The sequence below is a fragment of the Thalassophryne amazonica genome, chromosome 8 (genome assembly GCF_902500255.1).
Source record: "Thalassophryne amazonica chromosome 8, fThaAma1.1, whole genome shotgun sequence".
In the NCBI taxonomy this organism is placed as follows: Eukaryota; Metazoa; Chordata; class Actinopteri; order Batrachoidiformes; family Batrachoididae; genus Thalassophryne; species Thalassophryne amazonica.
The window spans coordinates 103,094,945-103,118,768 of record NC_047110.1 but is presented as its reverse complement, the minus strand read 5'-3'; the positions used below and the strand labels follow the sequence as shown (position 1 = coordinate 103,118,768).

General features: G+C 42.4%; 1 protein-coding gene across 1 annotated transcript in view; it reads left to right on the top strand.

The window, feature by feature from the left end:
* Positions 1–23,824, top strand: part of immp2l (inner mitochondrial membrane peptidase subunit 2) — a 355,846-nt gene that overhangs the window by 69,958 nt on the left and 262,064 nt on the right. The window lies entirely within an intron of this gene.

The window sequence follows — 23,824 nt, the reverse complement described above, 5'->3', positions numbered from 1 at the left end:
CACAGTAGATATGGTGTTCTTGGAATGCAACTTAGCATCCGTCTTCCTCCAAAATGTTCTGTTTTGGTTTCATCTGACCACATGATATTCTCCCAGTCCTCTTCTGGATCATCCATAGTCTCTCTGGCAAACTTCAGACGGGCTTGGACACGTACTGGCTTAAGCAGGGGGACACGCCTGGCACTGTAGGATTTGAGTCCCTCTCTGCGTAGTGTGTAGCCTTTGTTACTTTGGTCCCAGCTCTCTGCAGGTCATTCATCAGGTCCCTCTGTGTAGTTCTGAGATTTTTGCACATTGTTCTCATGATCATTTTGACCCCACGGGATGACATCTTGCGTGGAGCCCCAGATCGGGGGAGATTATCAACAGTCTTATATATCTTCCATTTTCTTACAGTTGCTCCCACAGTTGATTTAGTCACACCAACCTGCTTGACTATTGTAGATTCACTCTTCCCAGCATGGTGCACATCTACAATGTTCTTCCTGGTGTCCTTCGACAGCTCTTTGGTCTTGGCCATGGTTGAGTTTGGAGTCTGACTGTTTGAGGCTGCGGACAGGTGTCTTTTATACAGATAGCGACTTCAAACAGATGCCATTAATACAAGTAACAGGTGGAGGACAGAAGAGCTTCTTAAAGAAGAAGATACAGGTCTGTGAGAGCCAGAAATCTTGCTGGTTTGTGGGTGACCAAATACTTATTTTCCACCTGCATTACCTTTGTTCATATTTTCTCACATGGTTTAATCTTCTGTCATGTGTCACACAGCAGACAGTTTGGCAACATGTTTCATAAAGAGACATGAGCAGAGAAACTCAGACTCTTCACAGCACATTTAAAAAATAACAAAGTTATCAAATCAAATCGATTTTATTTATATAGCGCCAAATCACAACAAACAGTTGCCTCAAGGCGCCTTATATTGTAAGGCAAGGCTATACAATAATTATGGAAAAACCCCAACGGTCAAAACGACCCCCTGTGAGCAAGCACTTGGCAACAGTGGAAAGTAAAAACTCTCTTTCAACAGGAAGAAACCTCCAGCAGAACCAGGCTAAGGGAGGGGCAGTCTTCTGCTAGGACTGGTTGGGGCTGAGGGAGAGAACCAGGAAAAAGACATGCTGTGGAGGGGAGCAGAGATCAATCACTAATGATTAAATGCAGAGTGGTGCATACAGAGCAAAAAGAGAAAGAAACACTCAGTGCATCATGGGAACCCCCCAGCATTCAAAGTCTATAGCAGCATAACTAAGGGATGGTTCAGGGCCACCTAATCCAGCCCTAACTATAAGCTTTAGCAAAAAGGAAAGTTTTAAGCCTAATCTTAAAAGTAGAGAGGGTGTCCGTCTCCCTGATCTGAATTGGGAGCTGGTTCCACAGGAGAGGAGCCTGAAAGCTGAAGGCTCTGCCTCCCATTCTACTCTTACAAACCCTAGGAACTACAAGTAAGCCTGCAGTCTGAGAGCGAAGCGCTCTATTGGGGTGATATGGTACTATGAGGTCCCTAAGATAAGATGGGACCTGATTATTCAAAACCTTATAAGTAAGAAGAAGAATTTTAAATTCTATTCTAGAATTAACAGGAAGTCAATGAAGAGAGGCTAATATGGGTGAGATATGCTCTCTCCTTCTAGTCCCTGTCAGTACTCTAGCTACAGCATTTTGAATTAACTGAAGGCTTTTCAGGGAACTTTTAGGACAACCTGATAATAATGAATTACAGTAGTCCAGCCTAGAGGAAATAAATGCATGAATTAGTTTATCAGCATCACTCTGAGACAAGACCTTTGTAATTTTAGAGATATTGCGCAAATGCAAAAAAGCAGTCCTACATATTTGTTTAATATGCACATTGAATGACATATCCTGATCAAAAATGACTCCAAGATTTCTCACAGTATTACTAGAGGTCAGGGTAATGCCATCCAGAGTAAGGATCTGGTTAGACACCATGTTTCTAAGATTTGTGGGGCCAAGTACAATAACTTCAGTTTTATCTGAGTTTAAAAGCAGGAAATTAGAGGTCATCCATGTCTTTATGTCTGTATGACAATCCTGCAGTTTAGCTATTTGGTGTGTGTCCTCTGGCTTCATGGATAGATAAAACTGGGTATCATCTGCGTAACAATGAAAATTTAAGCAATGCTGTCTAATAATACTGCCTAAGGGAAACATGTATAAAGTGAATAAAATTGGTCCTAGCACAGAACCTTGTGGAACTCCATAATTAACCTTAGTCTGTGAAGAAGATTCCCCATTTACATGAACAAATTGTAATCTGTTAGATAAATATGATTCAAACCACCGCAGCGCAGTGCCTTTAATACCTATGGCATGCTCTAATCTCTGTAATAAAATTTTATGGTCAACAGTATCAAAAGCAGCACTGAGGTCTAACAGAACAAGCACAGAGATGAGTCCACTGTCTGAGGCCATAAGAAGATCATTTGTAACCTTCACTAATGCTGTTTCTGTACTATGATGAATTCTAAAACCTGACTGAAACTCTTCAAATAGACCATTCCTCTGCAGATGATGAGTTAGCTGTTTTACAACTACCCTTTCAAGAATTTTTGAGAGAAAAGGGAGGTTGGAGATTGGCCTATAATTAGCTAAGATAGCTGGGTCAAGTGATGGCTTTTTAAGTAATGGTTTAATTACTGCCACCTTAAAAGCCTGTGGTACATAGCCAACTAATAAAGATAGATTGATCATATTTAAGATCGAAGCATTAATTAATGGTAGGGCTTCCTTGAGCAGCCTGGTAGGAATGGGGTCTAATAGACATGTTTGTTGTGAAAGTGTAGTGACACGGACCCACAACAGGGGGCGTAAATGAACGGAAAATAAAAGAGTCGAATATGAACACTTTACTGTTGTGAATGAGCACAACACAGAGGAATGTGAAATTTTACAGACAGTCAATCACAAGGGTGACGTGTGGGCAGGCTCGAGGATAGAAGACGTCTGTCCTGAGATGAACCGGAACCACACGATTTCCTCCGCCACCGAACCCGGAGAATCCTGGAGCCGCCAGGTCCCGAGTCCCCAGGTGGCCACCGTCTTCGAAGGTCGGATCTGGTACTGCTGGCAGGGAGCAGAGACAATAAGATATGGGTGTGTGCACACCCAGTAACAACAACGGTGGGAATTCCACCTCCACCTCTAACACACACTCATGCAGCTGCTGTCTACCCACTTATCTGGTAGAGGTGTGAAGCGAAGCCGTCGCTGATCACACCAAACGCCCATCTCACAGATAAGGAACACCACAGGAAAGCGGCTGCAAAAAAGAGTTCAGACTGACACACAGTTTACTTTAAGACTGAGAACAGTACCTGAACGGTTCGACGATATCTCAGCAATGAGGTGGAGATGACGTCTGGGTTTTATGGAGTGAGATGATGAAGCATGAATGGGTGACAGCTGTCAAGAGATAATGAGTGACAGCTGTCACCCCCGGCTGTGTCCGTGGCGGCAGCGCCCTCTCGTGCCTGAAGCCCGCACTTCAGGCAAGGCGACCTCTGGTGGTGGGCCAGCAGTACCTCCTCTTCTGGCGGCCCACACAACAATGTTGATGGTTTGGAGGAAGTAACTAATGAAAACAACTCAGACAGAACAATCAGAGAGAAAGAGTCTAACCAAATACCGGCATCACTGAAAGCAGCCAAAGATAATGATATGTCTTTGGGATGGTTATGAGTAATTTTTTCTGTAATAGTTAAAATTTTATTAGCAAAGAAAGTCATGAAGTCATTACTAGTTAAAGTTAAAGGAATACTCGGCTCAATAGAGCTCTGACTCTTTGTCAGCCTGGCTACAGTGCTGAAAAGAAACCTGGGGTTCTTCTTATTTTCTTCAATTAGTGATGAGTAGTAAGATGTCCTAGCTTTACGGAGGGCTTTTTTATAGAGCAACAGACTCTTTTTCCAGGGTAAGTGAAGATCTTCTAAATTAGTGAGACGCCATTTCCTCTCCAACTTACGGGTTATCTGCTTTAAGCTGCGAGTTTGTGTTATACCATGGAGTCAGTCACTTCTGATTTAAAGCTCTCTTTTTCAGAGGAGCTACAGCATCCAAAGTTGTCTTCAATGAGGATGTAAAACTATTGACGAGATACTCTATCTCACTTACAGAGTTTAGGTAGCTACTCTGCACTGTGTTGGTATATGGCATTAGAGAACATAAAGAAGGAATCATATCCTTAAACCTAATTACAGCGCTTTCTGAAAGACTTCTAGTGTAAAGAAACTTATTCCCCACTGCTGGGTAGTCCATCAGAGTAAATGTAAATGTTATTAAGAAATGATCAGACAGAAGGGAGTTTTCAGGGAATACTGTTAAGTCTTCAATTTCCATACCATAAGTCAGAACAAGATCTAAGATATTATTAAAGTGGTGGGTGGACTCATTTACATTTTGAGCAAAGCCAGTTGAGTCTAATAATAGATTAAATGCAGTGTTGAGGCTGTCATTCTCAGCATCTGTGTGGATGTTAAAATCGCCCACTATAATTATCTTATCTGAGCTAAGCACTAAGTCAGACAAAAGGTCTGAAAATTCACAGAGAAACTCACAGTAACGACCAGGTGGACAATAGATAATAACAAATAAAACTGGTTTTTGGGACTTCCAATTTGGATGGACAAGACTAAGAGTCAAGCTTTCAAATGAATTAAAGCTCTGTCTGGGTTTTTGATTAATTAATAAGCTGGAAGTTATCTGTTTACATTCTTGTTCAACAGAGCAGGAAACTGGGTATTCACATCATTTTCCAGTGATGAATCCAGGTTTATAGATTGTCATTTATCTGCAAGATAAATGACATGTTCTGCTGTAGTACAGTAAACTGTACACAGAATAAGCAGTAGAAGGTTTGAATCCAACCTGGTTCATTCTGTGTGGAGTGTGTCATGCCTGTGTTAAACTATACACCGTGTACAGGGTGTACCCCGCCTCTTGCCCAGTGACCGCTTGGATACACTCCCCCTGTGACCTTAACTGGACTAAACGGGTTTGGAAAATGAATGAATAAGCAGAGGGTATTTGTTGGAGATGGGATCAGTTATTTTAATGAAATGTCACCACTGAGGCTGTTTTAAAATCTCTTCTCCCACAGTTCCATGTGCGCTTCACCTCGTAGATTTGATAGATTCATTTTAGAGTATTTTAGAGGTTGTTTAGAACTAGTGCTTTTCTGGCACAATATTACACACACATTTGTTTAGCTGAAATGATGAACACACCCTACAAAATTAACAATTGTGCCCCAGCAGACTGTAAGGCAGGAACGGGGTTTTGTTTTTGTTTTGTTTTTGTTTGTTTTTTTTTGGGGGGGGGGGGTTGGGTGGGTACATTTTAATAATGTTGCACAGTGGAATTATTGGTTAGTATCTCAGAACAGGTATTTCAGAATGTTTTATATTTGTTATCACACTTTTTAACTTGTTTCCACTTCCGTGGGTTAGATTTAGCTTTAGGGGTGTACTGTAACTGACTTTATGCCTGATCGGCTCCTGTGCGATCAGATCAGTGTGTCCCAATTATTTTTATTACCTGTTCACATTCCTGTCACCCCGGAAAATCACTACAGGCCTTTGGGCAAGGTCTTAAATCCTTTAATTTTCAGCTCAACCCTTTGGTAGAGCATATTAATAGACATTATATTGTACTGGAAAAATGTGAGGATGCCATATCACCAATCATATGGTGTGCAGTTGAGCACCTTGTTTGACAGCACGACAACAGTGTGTGCGAGTTTGTGTGTGAATGGTTGAAGGTGAGGTGTCATTTTAAAGTGCTTTGAGTATGAAAGCGCTATAAAAATGTGGGCTGCAGGTTAGGCCATCATGGTTGCCTAGCATGAGGTGGGTCACCCCTTTGAGTCTGGTTTGCTTGAGGTTTCTTCCTCAGTGTCATCAGAGGGAGTTTTTCCTTACCACAGTTGTCTGTGTGCTTGCTCTATGGGTTGGTAAGATTAGACCTTGAAGCAGCTTTGTTGTGATTTTGTGTTATATAAATGAAGTGAATTAAATTGTTTTTTTCTGCCTCACTGTGGTCTTTTACAGCTTGCTGCAGTTCCGTATCTGACCACATTTTACATGTTAAAATTCTGGGGCGCTGTGAAGGTTCTGTGACAGTCAGCCATTTTTTAAATGAACACCGTCATCTAGTGGGCTCAGGGAAAAAAACAAAATTCTCTGTGACTCCTCGTTTCGCCATCACTATCTCATTGAGGAATGTTATGCAAGGTCTGTTTGTGGTCATTTTATGACGTGCAGCTAAAATGTTGTCAACATACTGTTGTGTCAGTGCTGATTTGTTGCTGTTTGTTGTCTTTTTTTTTTTTTTTTTTTTTCATTTTTCAAGATTAAGTGAAATTCTCATTTCTTTTATTACGGAGGCTGTTTTCAGCTTAATTTTCCAAAGCACCTTGTATGCATGTTCTGTCAGGAAAGCATCTTTGCTTTTAAATATATTCTGCCAAAAGAAGCATATAGAAGTTTTCATTATATTTGCAACCTGTTCATTCGTAAAATACTGCAAGGAAATGACACATAATATAACACAATGTACTTTGACAAGACATTGTCCATGGCTTTCCACCCAGATTCATGTTTGGACCTTCATAGGAAAGACTTTGAGCACCCATGGTGTAAATTCAGTTCATTTATCAATTATTCTGACCATTCAAATGAATGCCTGGTCAGTAAATTGTGTTTGTGCACACTGGTGTACAGTATGCACAGCTTTAACTATGGTAGAACAGTTCATGAAACGTGCACATGATCAGTTGTGTACAACACTAACAGATACAGTTTTAGAGTACACTATTTCACACAGTTGGTGCAGCACAAATTCTAATTTCAGCACTGAAACAGAATAGCTTGGAGTCTGTAATCTATAGGACTACACATGGTATTCATGTGGGGGCCACAAAGTAATTTCCATTAAATTAGTATTAATGCTGCACTAATTAAATAGGCCCACGGAGGCTTCACTGTTAAAGAGGGGAAAATAACAGTCTTCAGTTTTTCAGCAGCTCATCCAATTCAAATGTCACATTCACTCAGACAAACAGTGTGTTAACTGCTTAGAGCTGCAGGAAGAAAACCAGGATCTCTGCAGAGCAGAGGTCACACTCTGGGAGGTCAGACCCGCCCCCGAGCCACCTCTCTGTGCTCTCATCTACAACTACCAGAGGTGCCCGTCTTTTCCCGGATGACGAGTGGTTACAGAATTGACAGTTTTTCCATTTAAAAAAATGTAAGTACATTGTTAGAATCAGCACATCAACACTGTGCTTTTAGGCTATAAATAAACTACAGCACTCACAGACTGCTGCTGTTCAGTCTTTTAACAGTGCTGTATAGTAAGACCCTTCAGCTGCTCCCTTGTTTTCACTTGGGGTCCCCACAGCAAATCTGAGGTCCATCTGCATGCTGAATTGCACACGTTTTATGCCGGATGCCCTTCCTGGCGCAACTCCACATTACATGGAGAAATGTGGCAGGGGTGGGGTTTCAACTGGGAACCTTCCACACTGAAACCATGTGCATTAACCTTTTGGCCGCCACCCCCTACTTAACAGTGCTGTATAATTGTGCTAAAATGATAAAACTTGTGGTGTTTTCTAAGTGCAAAGACATTTATTGCACAGTTTGGTTACATTATTTTTCTTTTCATTGTTTCACATTCTGTATTGCATAGACAAATGGTGTCCAAACTATTCCAGAAAGGACTGAGAGCCTGCAGGTTTTCTTTGCAACCACTGACTCCAGCAGGTGATTTCACTGATGAACTCATCCCACCTGTTCAAAGGGATGTTAATCAGTGAAATCACCTGCTGAAGTCAGTGGCTGCAAAGAAAACCTGCGCCCTCTTGGCCCTTTCTGGAATAGTTTGGACACCACTTGTATAGACAGAATAATTAAGGACATTATTCCACACACTCCGATGCTATAGGTGGCAGTGTGCACCTTGAATCAGCCTTGTTTTATTCTTCGAGGCTGATTGATGACAATACTAAGTCCAAGGCCAAGGCATTAAAAAAAAGGCCCAGAGACCTCCAGCAATGCAATTCACCTAACCTGCATGTGTTTGGAAGTGGGAGGAAGCTGGAATACCTGGAGGGAACCAACCCATGGAATCGCATGTCGAGTATGCAGATTTCACATAAAAAGCATCATGTGGGAAATGATCCCATGACCTTGCCAAGAGGCAACAGTGCTAACCACAACAACATGCTGACCAACAACAAGAAAAAGTATATGACTGAGCTCTACCTGCGTGCTGACTGATTGTATATTCATGTTGATAAATAATGAAACATTGTTTTATTAAGAGGAGATGATTTCTATTGATTTTTGCTGTGATGCGTTGCTGGGTTATAATCGCAATGGATTTTGTTCCTCCCGTGTATCCACATCAAACACAGAATCCTCTGCAGGAGAGATCCAGGATTTACCTCCCCTTGTAAGTTTTCCTCATTTGGCCGTTTAGTGGCAGCAGATGCTTCCCTCCCAAATGGCGTTCTTCAGTTGACACATTGAGGGCACAATGACGGCTGCACATTAACGCCCGAGAGAACGCCACACTTTGAGGCAGCAGGTGGAAAAAAGGAAAAGCTGTGTCTTTTCATCCTGTCAGAATACAGTTTTTCAGTTTGCACAATGACAGGCAGCTTTTGTTTGAATGATTTAATGTCATTTATTAAGTAAATGTTGAAATAGTGTTTAATTTAAATGGAGTTTATTTTTTAATATTGCATTTCATCCTGTCACCACTGCAGAAGAGTTATTACATCAGTTTGCATAAGCGCATATCATTTTCAGTCCTGTGTAACTGTGCAAATGTGATCAACATAAGTTTCTAGGTGGAATGATTGGAGGTCAGCCAAGGACAAAGTGATTTCAGTTTGAAAGAAATCTGATAAAAGACAAGGTCACAGGCCAAAGTCGGAATTTTGGCCCAATGCTTTTATATATGGAATATATGAGAATGGCTTTTTTTTTTTTTTTTTTTTTTTTTTTTGAGGAATTTGTTGAAAAGGTAAAGGTGAAGGTAACTTTATTTCTACCCAAAGGTAGATTGGTTTACAGCAAAATGAGTCAGCTTTCAACACACACACCACTTAAAATACGATTAAAAAACTGTGACAACAATACTTCAAACTAAAAAAAAAACAGGGATCAGTGCAAGTAAGTAAAATACAAAGAAAAAACCATCCTAGCAGATTTAAACAGGATAAGAATAAATAAATAAAAACTATACAAAGAGCTTTACTAAAAGAGTGAATTCTATAATTACACCCATGGTTCCTATTAAACTGTAATAGGTCATGTATCATCTTTCTACTGGTTATATGGCATTTCACCTTGGGTGACCTTGAAGGCCAAATTCAGTTTGAGGAATTGTTATAGAACCGCCTATGGTTCCTCTGACACACGGATATGAAACCATATATACTTTAACACCGTTATAGTCATTTGGCCTTGAATGACCTTGAAAGGTCAATTTCAAGGCCATAGCTGCTTAGCTCAAGCAGTTTGGAGCCAATATGAATCAAATGTAGCAGCAAGGTTGCGTGTTAGTTACAGATACAGCGGCTCACTTTTGATTTTGAATTGATCAAATGTCAAGTAAAATGAATGCTTGCTTTCAGTTAAATCTGGTGTGTCATTTGTGTCCCACAGACACTGACAGATGTAAGCCTTTGTCAGAGGAGCCACAAGGGGACATAGTAACAAAATATGTATTGTTATGAAAATACTTCATTGGAGTTGCATCAACGAAGAGAGCAAAAGTTGTTGTTCCAAATATGAGCGGGTATGGAACTCTTCGGAAACCACAACATACTCAGTGTTTAAAGCTGCTGTGTGTAGGATTTACTGTCATCTAGTGGTTAGGTTGCTGATGGCATTATGCCATTGGTGGTCACGATTTTGTTCCCCTTCACATTTTTGCTTCTTTAATGGTGGGGATTCTGTTGGGAAAGTGTAAGTACACGGACCCACAACAGGGGGCGCAAATGAACGGACAATAGAATAGGTCAAATAACAACACTTTACTGTTGCGAACGTGCACAACAAACACAACAGATTCCACAATAGATCAAAGGTCAAATTACAAGGTGTCGTGTGGGCAGGCTCGAAGATAGGAGACGCCTGTCCAAAGCAGAACCGGAACCACACGATTTCCTCCGCCACCAGACCCCGGGAATACTGGAGCCGCCAAGTCCCGAACTCCCAGGTGGCCACTGCCTCCGCGTGTCGGACCTGGTACTGTTGGCGAGGAACAAAAACACAATTAAACGTGTGTGCGTCTGCACCCAGCAATCTGCACGGCAGGGAAGCTACCTCCACCTCTCGTTGGAGAAAAAGTCTGTTATCACTCACAAAAATCACAACAAAAAGGCCTTTCTATCAAGCAGTCAGGCTGAGGATATTACCTTTCAGGTAGAACGATATCTCGGCAAAGAGGTGGAGATGACGTCTTGCTGATATACCGATGCAGATCAGATGAGTGGTGACAGCTGTCACAGGTGATGAGTGTCAGCTGTCACCCCGGCTGCTCCTGTGAGGCGGCAGCACCCTCTGGTGCCTGGAGCCCGCACTCCAGGCAGGGTGCCCTCTGGTGGTGGTGGGCCAGCAGTACCTCCTCTTCAGCAGCCCACACAACAGATTCATCATTTTTTGCCTTCTCTTGTGAAAAGCAGGGTGCATGAGCTGCCATTTCAGAAAAATTAGCATTCTGCTTGTTAGCCTGCACTAGCAACCAGTAGATTGTATATGGGGGGGACCTCTGGTTCCTCTTTTTTTTTTCCTTCAGTCTTCCAGCCACACTGCAAAAAGCAGAATGAGTGAGTCCCTTTTGGACTGTCATTATGGCAGGGCAACATGGCAGCCTTCATGAGTGGTCCCGCTCCAATGTGGATATGAAAGACTCATTCTAAAAATCATAAAAACATTTCATTGTTGCAGGCAATTGTATAGTAATGAACAGATATTAAATAATGAATGTTTCTGAGTTCAATGGTATGAATATTTCATAAGGTGAAAGCTGGAACATACTATTCAACTAGGCGAAGCCCAGTTGAATGGTATGTTCCAGCTTTCACTGAATTAAATATTTGTTCCATTGAAACAATATAAAAACATTCATTATTTGTTTAATATAATGGCTGTGTAGTTCCTCAGTCCAGCCAAAAATCACTTCAGCTTTTCAGCTTTTCATCTGAACTGTTCTTCATGCATCCAGGCAGCTTACAGCAGAGTGGATTTTGTGTGTGTGTATGTGTGTTACAACAATTAGCAGCGTCATTAGCTCAATCAAATTGTCGTCTCAGTAGAGTCGTTGTCCCCTGCATGTGCGCACACACACAACCGGGTCAGTGCTTGTGCGTGCATGTACTACCAAAAAAAAGACTGTGTACATCCTCAGTGCAGCGAAAACAAATCACGTCAGAAATTAGTCCAGCTTTTTATTCTAACTTCCTGCTAACAACCTCCAGACAGCACAATGGATTTGTTTTGTGTGTGTGTGTGTGTGTGTGTGTGTGTGTGTGCGCACGTCTGCAGAGTGCAATGATACCAAACGTATGGAATCAAATTTGCACTCTAAATGGAACCAAACTGCACTCTAAATGCAATGCAACACAAATGGGACAAATAATCCATGTCATGTGACATACAAAGCACCAATCAAATGACAAGGATCCACTCAGCCGTTATACAAATAGCTATATTTAATTTCAGTAAACACCCCTGAATCCTACACACTGTAGCTTTAAATTGATGCGGTGTAAGATGCCTCTCATCCACATCGTAATTTTATTAATCGAACATAATCCAGGCTCCAACCACCTGCCTGCTATCTTTTCCCGGATGCATCCTCCAGTAACTCCTGGGGGATCCCGAAGCATTTCCAGGCTGAATAAACTGCATCAGCCGTGGTACTGGATTGGTGTTGGAAGCACGATTACATACAGCAAACAGGGTTTTAGTCATTTCTGAGCCTTGTCCTGTGATGGATTGTTTAGTAAATTGTCCCTGATATGAGGAAAGCAAACTGAAGCCATCATGATGTTGGAATATGGAAATGGCTTTAAACAGATCATGTTGGATTGTGCCAGGTTTCACAGCTGCTGCAGGTCCTGAAAATGAGAGTTGATCCTGGTTATTTCTGCTGCTGCTGGACCTCAACTTCAGAGCAGGCTTAGTGTCACCAGTGTTTTTCCTTGGTCAGTCCTTGGTATTCTCTTATTGCACATTTTATTTTACTTGCACATTTCATTTGCACATTTTGTTACTGTCAAATATTCAATGTTTAGTGTATATTTAAACATGCCGTACAGAGAGAGAGCAGCTTAAACCGAAGTCAGATTCCTTGTATTCTGTGGATACTTGGCGAATAAAGGCTTTTCTGATTCTGATGCCTGTTCTGTGAGGTGATATGGAATTATGACGAAAAATTCAACAGATTATATCAACACACTGAAGCATGTCCTTGAACATTTCATAAAAAATTCATTCCCTCAGATTCTGAGCAACAGTAACACATCAGGAAATATACAGGGAGTGGTTTTAATTAAATAATCATGTTAAGTACCACATAGCAACAACAACAACAAAAAATGGATCTCAGACGCTAAGTAGGATAGGTCCTGATAAGTACGTGGCTGGGAGATCTCTTGGAAAGATCAGGGATTGTGCCTGTTTCTCCGGGTAGAACTGGATCCACTGTGGCGACTCGGTACCAAAACGTGGGCAGCTGAAGGACAAAGAGCAACATAAAAACATCCAAGTCTGTGGGTCCACAGCCTTTGAGATTGAGAGACTCCTGGGAAAAGCTTATGGGGTCATGAGGTCCCTGGACAGAGACGTTTGGTGATGCTGATATTTTTCCAGGTGAATGACGGTTGGACTCTTTCGAGTCCTGACACTATAAAGAATCACTTTAATGCAACATTATGTGCATAAATTCCCAAATCAGAAATCCTAAAAACTTACAGCACAGACCATTTGGAGAATTGTAAGAAATATATCACATATTTTCAATCTTTCGCTTGCTCCATCTGTAATTCCATCATATGTTTCCTGGAATCCACGATTATCCCTGTCCCGAAGAAAAACAGAATCAGATATCATACTATTTCACTCACATCTGTTGTGATAAACAAAAGCTTCAAGCATCAAGTCAAGGTTACTACTTATTGGACACTATGCAGTTCACCTGTAGGAAAAATTGACCATCTGATGATGCCATTGCCCCGAGTACACCCTCTACACCCCAACCTGGAATGGTGTCAGCTCTGTCTGGTAAAGCTGGATCCAGGACTCTATAAGTAGTAGGTCTCTGATAAGGTCCTCTAAATCGATGCTCTGGACTAAGGTCCCATACGGTTGTGTGTCTGTGCACCGGCATGAACTCCCAAAATCTCCAAAAATTTTATGTACAATTTCCTGTATTGTCTGTTGTGTCAGTAGCATGGCCCAAGTAGAGGATCACCCCTTTGAGTCTGGTCTGCTTGCGGTTTCTTTCTCAGTATCATCAGAGGGAGTTTTTCCTTCCCACTGTCGCCTGTGTTCTTGCTCTGGGGGTTAGTAAGGTTAGACCTTACTTGTGTAGTAGTCAGACGACGTCCCAGATCAACACAGCGTTCAGTTTGGAAATGATCTGGTTGTTTCAGCCTGTCGATCACCGCTCGGAGCGCGGCGCGCCCTCCACCATTGTGCGCCGTCTTCAAATCGGTTGTAACACTCCTTAATCTGTGTGAGCCCCATAGAATCGTCCCTGAAAGCCGTCTGAATCTTCCGAATGGTGTCCACCTGGCTGTCTCTCACAGTTTCTGGAAAAGTTTGATGCAGCAAAGCTCCAAATCGTTCAGACATTTTCCTCACAATAAAAATCAGACGAGGAGGGTGGACCACTGCTCACTCAAAGTGTGCTCACAGGCGAATGACGCAAGCGACAGGCGTGAAAAAACTCACGCATGCGCACGAAGGTTCAAGCTTGGCTGATGCAAGCGCACATGATTCAAATCCATATAGTTTTTTAAAAAAATAAAAAGGTCGGATAGTTTTTTAACAGACCTCATATAAATGAAATTGAATTGAAATTGTGTTCAGCCCCATCCTGTACTCCCTCTTCACACAATTGCATGTCACCTTGAGCTTCAGTGGCACCATTGCCAATGGCCTTATTATGGACAGCAACAGGAAAGAGGTTAGATCCCTGATTTTCTGGTGTGAAGCCAACAACCTCTAACTGAGCATCAGCAAAACAAAGGCAATGGTTGTGGATTTCACAAGGGGGAGATAATGTGCAGTTCTATCTGCATCCATGGGATGGTAGTGGAGAGGGACTCCACCTTCAGGTACTTTGGAGTGATCATCAATAAGCATATCACAGATTTTCATGGGGTGGCGGGGGGTTGCTGGAGCCTATCCCAACAGTCATAGCAGTCATGGCCATAGCAGTCACAGTGGGTTAGCACTGTTGCTTCACAGCAAGAAGGTCATGAGATCAATTCCCACCTGTGGCCTTTCTATGTAGCGTTTGCATGTTCTCCCCGTTGTTTGCATGGGTTCCCTCCGACTTCTCCCACATCTAAAGACAGGCAGGTCAGGTAAAAGTAAGTCCCTTCGGCTGCTCCCTTGTTTTGTACTTGGGGTCACCACAGCAAATCCAACGTGGATCTGCATGTTGAACTGGTACAAGTTTTACGCCGGGTGCCCTTCCTGACGCAGCTCGACATTACATGGAGAAATGTGGTAGGGGTGAGATTCGAACCAGTAACCTTCCTCACTGAAACCAAGTGCATTAACCACTTGGCCACCACCCCTACACATGCAGGTCAGGTGAATTGGAAATTTTTTAATTTGTCCAGGTCTCTCTTGTAAAAGAAATCTCAATCTCAATGGGACTAACCTGGTTAAATAAATGTTAAATAAAAAAAAAAATAGGGTGTGAGGCAGGGTACACCCTGGACAGGACACCAGTCTGTTGTGTGCCTTTTGTGAGTTTAACCATTTCACACCCACACGCACATCTAGGGACAATTAAGTTTTCCGCTTCACCTCACCTGCATGTCTTAAAGCCGGACCACTTCACTGTCTGCAGTGATGATGCAGTCTGCTTCTGTATGGTGCATGCAGGTAACAGTAAAGAACTTTAATTCTGGTCATGTTGACGTGGGCGAGTAACGATTGACTCCGAGGTCGGTGTTCAAAGAACCGTGCTGCACAATCATCCATCACGTACAGGCCTGTTTCCTAAACTCTGTTCTCTGTGCAGCTTTCAGCTCCAGCACTTACCCGACATGTTAACCCGCTTTTTCTACAGCAAAGCCTGTGTGATGAATGATCTGGCTGTTTGGTAGTTTGCCTGGCGTTGGTGCTTCATCCAGATGAGTATAAACGGCAGACAGGGCGCTCATTTCGTTGGAACTGTGAGCCTCCCCTGGTGACATTACAAACTGTGCCCTGCCTGGCTGTGTTGGCTGTGGTGTGGTCCTCGGCGGGGGTTCCTCAGAGAGCCTGAATCACCGATGTGATGAACAGGCCTCAAAGCTTGTTGGCGTGAAGCCTCCCACTGTTATCTCTGATCTGAGCTGGGTAGCAGGGAGTGTGGAAGAGATGCTTGGCTTAAATGATAAAATACAACCCATAGCCTGAGGCTGGGTGCCCTCCACAACAAGTCCCTTCACTCCCTTGACAGCCCTGCTTAAAACATGACAAATGACAAAGGCACAGCAAGGGCAGCGCTGTGGTAAAATGAGAATCCCAAGTATCAACGGAGGAATTATCCCACTAATCTCCGACTGAATGCAACACACACAGGCCTCTGTCTGCAGCACATTTATATTCCACCTCCGCCGTGAAACTTTAACGCAGCATCTGACAACACTAACGCACAGCCCAAAAACTCCTACCGTCGGATATTATTCTCATTCTGCATGCGGAGAGGTAAACAGGAATAATCCATGTGAAGCAGATCAGGGTTTGTCATGTTGAATCTCACAGCTGTCGTCTGTGAACCTCTTTCATCTCACTCACCTTGTGCTACATACTGCCACTTCCGCTGTCTCCATGTGTTCTGCACCAGTTCTATCAATCATGCCGTCCTCGCCCTCTCTAGACGACCGGCATTTCTGTCATTCCTCCCCCTCACTGCTCTCTCTTTTGGCTGTGTTGCCGAGGCAACGTGCGGATGCTGCGCTCTGCTATCAGTCATCTCTGCCTCTTCTCTGCTGGTGACACACAGTTCTTTTCCTGCAGCTGAAGCTCAGCCACCCAGTCCCAGTTGTCACTGGATGCAACGTGTAATTTAGATGATTTAGATGACATTTGAATAGCAGATGGATGAGAGTTGTGAGTGCCTTTGCTTTAAATGGGAAAACATTTTTTTTTTTTTATGCCAGAGAAGATCACTGTCACGGTAACAACAGCGAGGAGATGTCAAAAAAACACAATCAAGGCTGTTTGTTCTAAGTGGTGATAATGACTGCCACTCGGCTGATGGAGTGCAACCTCTGCATGTGTGTTGCATTGAGTGGTATTTAAAGTATCCTTACCAGATGCCCGTACCTCCTCAGCTGGCTCCTTTCAACGAGACGGAGCAGCGGCTCTACTCTGAGCTCCCCACTGATGACCAGCCACCCTCCTAAGGAAGCCCATTTCGGCCACTTGCACCCGCAATCTAGTTCTTTCGGTCGTGACCCAACCCTCATGATCATAGGTGAGAGTAGGAACAAAGATTGACCAGTAGATCGAGAGCTTCACCTTTTGGCTCAGCTCCGTTTTCATCACAACAGTACAGTGGAGCGAATGCAACACCGCCCCTGCTGCACCGATTTTCCGGCCAATCTCACACTCCATTGTCCCCTCACTTGTAAACAAGACCCCAAGGTACTTGAACTCCTTCACTTGGGGCAAGACCGTATTCCCTACCTGTAGTAGGCAATCCATCGGTTTCCTGCTGAGAACCATGGCCTCACATTTAGAGGTGCTAATCCTCATCCCAGCTGCTTCACACTCGGCTGCGAACTGATCCAGTGAGTGTTGGAGGTCACCGGGCGATGAAGCCAACAGGATCACATCATCTACAGAGATGTGCTTTGTCTTTGGGTTGAATTAGAGTTTATGAACAACCTGGTGCTTTTCAGCCTCTCACACAGACAGCACTTGAGTGGGGTGTTTGTGGCATGTAAAGGGTGACAAGTGGAGTTGAGTGGGGAGTGTTTTGAACATGATCAAAACCCTCACCAGGATATGGTGTTCTGTGACATGTTTGTGGCAAATACGAGGTCTGTCCATAAAGTATAGGTCCTTTTTATTTTTTTCAAAAACTATATGGATTTCATTCATATGTTTTTACGTCAGACATGCTTGAACCCTCGTGCGCATGCGTACGTTTTTCCACGCCTGTCGGTGACGTCATTCGCCTGTGAGCACTCCTTGTGGGAGGAGTCGTCCAGCCCCCTCGTCGGAATTCCTTTGTCTGAGAAGTGCTGAGAGACTGGCGCTTTGTTTGATCAAAATTTTTTCTAAACCTGTGAGACACATCGAAGTGGACATGGTTCGAAAAATTAAGCTGGTTTTCAGTGAAAATTTTAACGGCTGATGAGAGATTTTGAGGTGATTCTGTCGCGCAACGCTCTCAGGCGGCGTCATCAGCCTGTTTCAAGCTGAAAACCTCCACATTTCAGGCTCTATTGATCCAGGACGTCGTGAGAGTCGGTTTCAGCATTTAGTCCGGATATTCCACTGTTAAAGGAGATTTTTTTAATGAAAGACTTGCGGACGGGTCCGCGCGTCGGCTCGCAGCCGCCGCGACGCTCCGCCACAGGAAAAACACCTCTGTTGGAAGCCTTAAGGACAAGTTGGAACATGTCCAGCTGTTAAACAATTTCTCATATACTCACTCCACTGAAAGCCATCAAAAGCCACCTGGATTTTACAAATGGTTATCAACACGGAGGTGTTTTTCCTGTGCCGCCGCACCGCGCCGGCTGCGTCCCGACGCGCGGACCCGTCCGCACGTCTTTCATTAAAAAATCTCCTTTAACAGTGGAATATCCGGATAAAATGCTGAAACCGACTTCTTCTGAAACTTCTCTGTTCTCTCACGACGTCCTGGATCAATAGAGCCTGAAATGTGGAGGTTTTCAGCTTGAACAGGCTGATGACGCCGCCTGAGAGCGTTGCGCGACGTCTCGCACTGTAGGAAGTCCTTAAAGCGACAGTATCACCTCAAAATCTCTCATCAGCCGTTAAAATTTTCACTCAAAACCAGCTTAATTTTTCGAACCATGTCCACTTCGATGTGTCTCACAGGTTTAGAAAAAATTTTGATCAAACAAAGCGCCAGTCTCTCAGCAACTTCTCAGACAAAGGAATTCCGACGAGGGGCTGGACGACTCCTCCCACAAGGAGTGCTCACAGGCGAATGACGTCACCGACAGGCGTGGAAAAACTCACGCATGTGCACGAGGGTTCATGCATGTCTGACGTAAAAACATATGAATGAAATCCATATAGTTTTTGAAAAAAAATAAAAAGAACCTATACTTTATGGACAGCCCTCGTAATGACAAGTTGGTTGGTGAGTGCCATCTGTACTTAACATGGTCTGGATACTTTGAGTGAGCTCATAGGCCAGACGAAGGAGACTGGAAAAACCTTCATATGCTGACTTCTTTTGATAGCCCACACTTCAGTTGCACAATAATATATTGCAGCTGTTGCATGAGAATACAAGTTGTCAACTCCTGCAGTTTTTATTATCTTGCCAAAATGAAGTTTTGCAAGAGATGTTTATCAGTATATTTTTTTTGTAATCATTGCATTTTTCACCTTTAACTCATTGTGCAGCACACAGTTTACATCACAGACTCTTGCAACTTCACATATAGCAGCCCTAGCAAGGTACCTATCAGCACACAAAAGGATCAAGCTCAAGGTCAAATGTCAAGGTCACAGCAAGGTCAAACACTAAATTGAACAAAACAACTTTCCTGGTCGCAATTTTGTGAAATTGTACCTCCAAATTTGGCATGAAAATTGTGATTGGCCTTGCCCATAAGCCATTACCTGGGATAAGCAATAGATCTTGACCTTCAGGGTTTCGCTTGAGGTCAGAGGTCACATAAATTAGGTCAAACTTTAGATTACAGTAAAACATATCGTGTAATACACCAAATTAATGGGCTTAATGAGAGGATCCAGAATATAGCCAAATGTTTAAGTTATGATGTAATTTGATGATGTCATCAATAAAAATGTGCACAATTTAGATTTAAGGGTGTGACAAAGCGTGTAAATCATCATTGCAGTCTCTTGTAAGTTCACATATAGCAGTCCTATGGAGATACCTTTCAGCACACAAAAGGACCAAGCTCAAGGTCAAAGCTCTAGGTCACAGGAAGATCAAACACTAAATTCAGCAACAACAAAAAGCACTTTCCTGGTCGCACTTTTTTAAATTTTGCCTCCAAATTTGGCATGAACATAGTGATAGGCCTTGCCCATTAAGCCATTACCTGGGATACGTGGTCAACCTTGACCTTCATTGGTTACCTTGACGTCAAAGGTGACATTTCAAATTACAGTAAACCATGTTGTGTAATAGTCCAAATTAAAGGGCTTGATGAGAGGATCCGGAATATAGCAAATGTTTTAAGTTATGATGTAATTTGATGACGTCATCATGAAAAAACTTGCAAACGTTTGACTTTTTTTTTTTTAAGGGTTTGACAAAGTATGTAAATCATTATTACAGACTCTTGTAAGTTCACATATAGCAGCCCTAGCAAGGTACCTTTCAGTACACAAAAGGATCAAGGTCAAAGGTCAAGGTTACAGGAAGGTCAAACACTAAAATCAACGAAACAATTTTCCTGGTCACAGTTTTTGAAATTTAGCCTCCAAATTTGGCACGACCATAGTGATTCACCTTGCCCATAAGCCATTACCTGGGATAAGCAATTGACCTTGACCTTCAGGGGTTACCTTGAGGTCAAAGGTGACCTACAATTAGGTCAAATTTCAGATTACAGTAAAACAAGTCATGTAATACACCAAATTAAAGGGTGTGATGTGAGGATCCAGAATATAGCAAAGGTTTTAAGTTATGACATCATTTGTTGAGGTCAATGTTGAGGTCAATGGTCACAGGAAGGTTAAACATTAAAATCACAAAAAACTTTGCTGTTTGCAATTTGTGCTTTTTTTTTGCTTTTTTTTTTACTCCAAATTTAGCATGAATATAGTATATTCCCTTGCTCGTCAGTCCTTCTTCATGGTGGTCGTTCCTCGTGGTAGTCTCTTTTCTCCTTTTGGTAAGATACCGGTCACCTTCAGGGTGACAGTTTTCATTTATTTTTGTTCCTGTTGTAAGTACCAAGCGCTATATTGGCCCCAAACCCATCGTGTGTGCCTGGAAACCATAGCATGAAGGTGATGAGAGTCTGTGAGTCCCATTGGATAGACTAGTCCATCACAGGTTGCTTCCCCAGCCCACGCTGGTACCTGATTACGGCTGGGTGGACTACCACAGTGCAGGACTCAAACACACACACACACACACACCTTGAATTCAACTTTATAGCTCCCACAGAACCATCTACTCTGCACCGTTTATCAAGAAAAGAAAGAAAAATGCCAATAAAACAGCAATATTTGAATATCTATGTAAAGTTTACATTCTCTGTCAGAAACATGAGCCCAAGCACACTTTATAATGATCTGAAATAAGTCCAATTAAATGGCACAATGGACTAAATCACACTGCTCTCACTTTCTGGTGACATCACTTCAGGAGAGCTTTAAATTTTAAAGTCCTCCACTGCAGTTGTTTGGTACACAAGCAGGGGATTTGACCAATGGGCTACTATTGACCCTGATCTTGTTTAGCCAGGGCAACAGGCACGCTTTCCCATACATAAAATATCCTTCAAATGACAGCAAAATGGACACCATTCCCATCATGTGCCAAGCAGCAGGACAACAGTTCAGTTTTTTTATTCAGTTTGTTTAATGAGTTAAATTTTTTTGCAAAATTGCAAACAATAATCCAACAAGATACTTTGTTGTGTTTTTTAAATACCATTTGTTTTGATACTGTACTGAGAGGTGAGAGGTTTTCTGGTGAGGGAAGGTTTCTGCTCACAGTGTGAAACAGCACAATCCGATCATTGTCAGAAGCGACAGTTATCCACCACAGCTCCCTGAGGTGAAGCATTTGAGCACATTGATGCAGATAACAAGCTAGCTGGGTTTCCATTTCACATTTGTGCAATGTTAAACAGTATTTTCACAATCTTGACAAAAAAAACAATAGAGAAATGACAGTATTTCCATTGAGTGATTGAATGTGACTGCTGGGTTTTGTCCTCTTGTGGTAACACACATTTCTTGTGTCCTGTCAATCTAGCAAGGCTCTTGGAAGAATTGTACTTCCATTAGTAATACTGATAGAATGGTAAATCCCTCTAAATATTTCCATTGCATTTTTTTTGTGGTCATAATGTCATCTCTTAAATTTAACAAGCTCGCCACCTCTTCCTCTGTCCACATGTCATGTGACTGGTTCTGTATATCACGTGACCTCTATTAGCAGAAAAACTGTTTCCATTCCAGTTTTTCAAAATAAGGCTTTTTTGAAGCATGTGAAAAACCACATCATGTGAGTGTAAAAACTTATTTTTTGCGCTATTTTTATTTATTTATTTATTGCAATACACACATTTGCATTTCATTTTGCTGCTTCATAGTGGGCAGTTTGGAGGGTAATGAATACCCACTTATTTTCTGCTGCTACATAATGGCAGTGCACAAGCACTGCACCTGACCACACATCATTTGTACACCAACAAACCCACTGGTGCAAGAATAGGAATAATTGCTACTTTCATAACATGGGCAGTGGGCATGACAGCTGTATCGGTTGTCGACTACCAATTCCACGTGCTGCACTGTGCTGCTTTGTGCCAAATGAGACCAGTGTCCTTAAAAAAAAAACAAAACAAGAACAGAGGAACAACTGCCGAGAAACTAAAAAGCAAACAACACAGACAGGAGCTGCTTTAAATGCATGAAATGTTATGTGCAGAATTATTAAGCATCCCACAGGAGTTTACAGCAAAGACCAGCTGATGCTTTTGCTGTCAGTGGATCCAGCAGTGGATTGATGGATCATTTAGTGATCCAGGTAGAAAGCAGTAATATCAGTCACATCCTCCAGCTCCTCTTGAACCCTGGGCTTTCTTTCTGTTGAAGGTGTCTGAGAGATACGTCCAGGAGACATCCTAATCAGATAACTGAGCCGGTTCAGCTGTTATCTTTCAGCATGTCAGAAGCAGAGGCTGTGCTTGAGCTTCTTTGAAATGTCAGAACTCCTGTCCTGTCACCCAAGCATGTTTTTGGCCACCCTAGGTGAGATAATTTTTTTTGTTTCCATGTACCTTTGTATTAATTTTCAAGATTTTGTTTGAATCTAACATCATTAATATGCAAACAACAGTGTGGCCAGATGGGTCAACAGTCTTGGTATTGTATAGGGTTATTAGTCATCTTAACTGTGTTCAGGTACTTGCTTTCATTGGAATTTTGTAGAGATTTGGAAAACTACATTTTTCAAAAGTTCAGAAAATGGTTGACTCCATTTTCCAGAAGTCACCATGGTGCTCATCTTGGATTTGTGATAATGTCATCTTAATCAATCAATCAATCAATCAACTTTTTTCTTGTATAGCGCTAAATCACAACAAACAGTTGCCCCAAGGCGCTCCACATTGCAAGGCAAGGCCATACAATAATTATGAAACACAGTCTACGTCTAAAGCAACATAACCAAGGGATGGTCCAGGGTCACCCGATCCAGCCCTAACTATAAGCCTTAGCGAAAAGGAAAGTTTTAAGCCTAATCTTAAAAGTAGAGAGGGTATCTGTCTCCCTGATCTGAATTGGGAGCTGGTTCCACAGGAGAGGAGCCTGAAAGCTGAAGGCTCTGCCTCCCATTCTACTCTTACAAACCCTAGGAACTACAAGTAAGCCCGCAGTCTGAGAGCGAAGCGCTCTAATGGGGTGATATGGTACTACGAGGTCCCTAAGATAAGATGGGACCTGATTATTCAAAACCTTATAAGTAAGAAGAAGAATTTTAAATTCTATTCTAGCATTAACAGGAAGCCAATGAAGGGAGGCCAACACGGGTGAGATATGCTCTCTCCTGCTAGTCCCGTCAGTACTCTAGCTGCAGCATTCTGAACCAACTGAAGGCTTTTTAGGGAACTTTTAGGACAACCTGATAATAATGAATTACAATAGTCCAGCCTAGAGTAAATAAATGCATGAATTAGTTTTTCAGCATCACTCTGAGACAAGACCTTTCTGATTTTAGAGATATTGCGTAAATGCAAAAAGGCAGTCCTACATATTTGTTTAATATGCGCTTTGAATGACATATCCTGATCAAAAATAACTCCAAGATTTCTCACAGTATTACTAGAGATCAGGGAAATGCTATCCAGAGTAACGATCTGGTTAGACACCATGCTTCTAAGATTTGTGGGGCCAAGTACAATAACTTCAGTTTTATCTGAGTTTAAAGCAGGAAATTAGAGGTCATCCATGTCTTTATGTCTGTAAGACAATCCTGCAGTTTAGCTAATTGGTGCGTATCCTCTGGCTTCATGGATAGATAAAGCTGGGTATCATCTGCGTACCAATGAAAATTTAAGCAATACCGTCTAATAATACTGCCCAAGGGAAGCATGTATAAAGTGAATAAATTGGTCCTAGCACAGAACCTTGTGGAACTC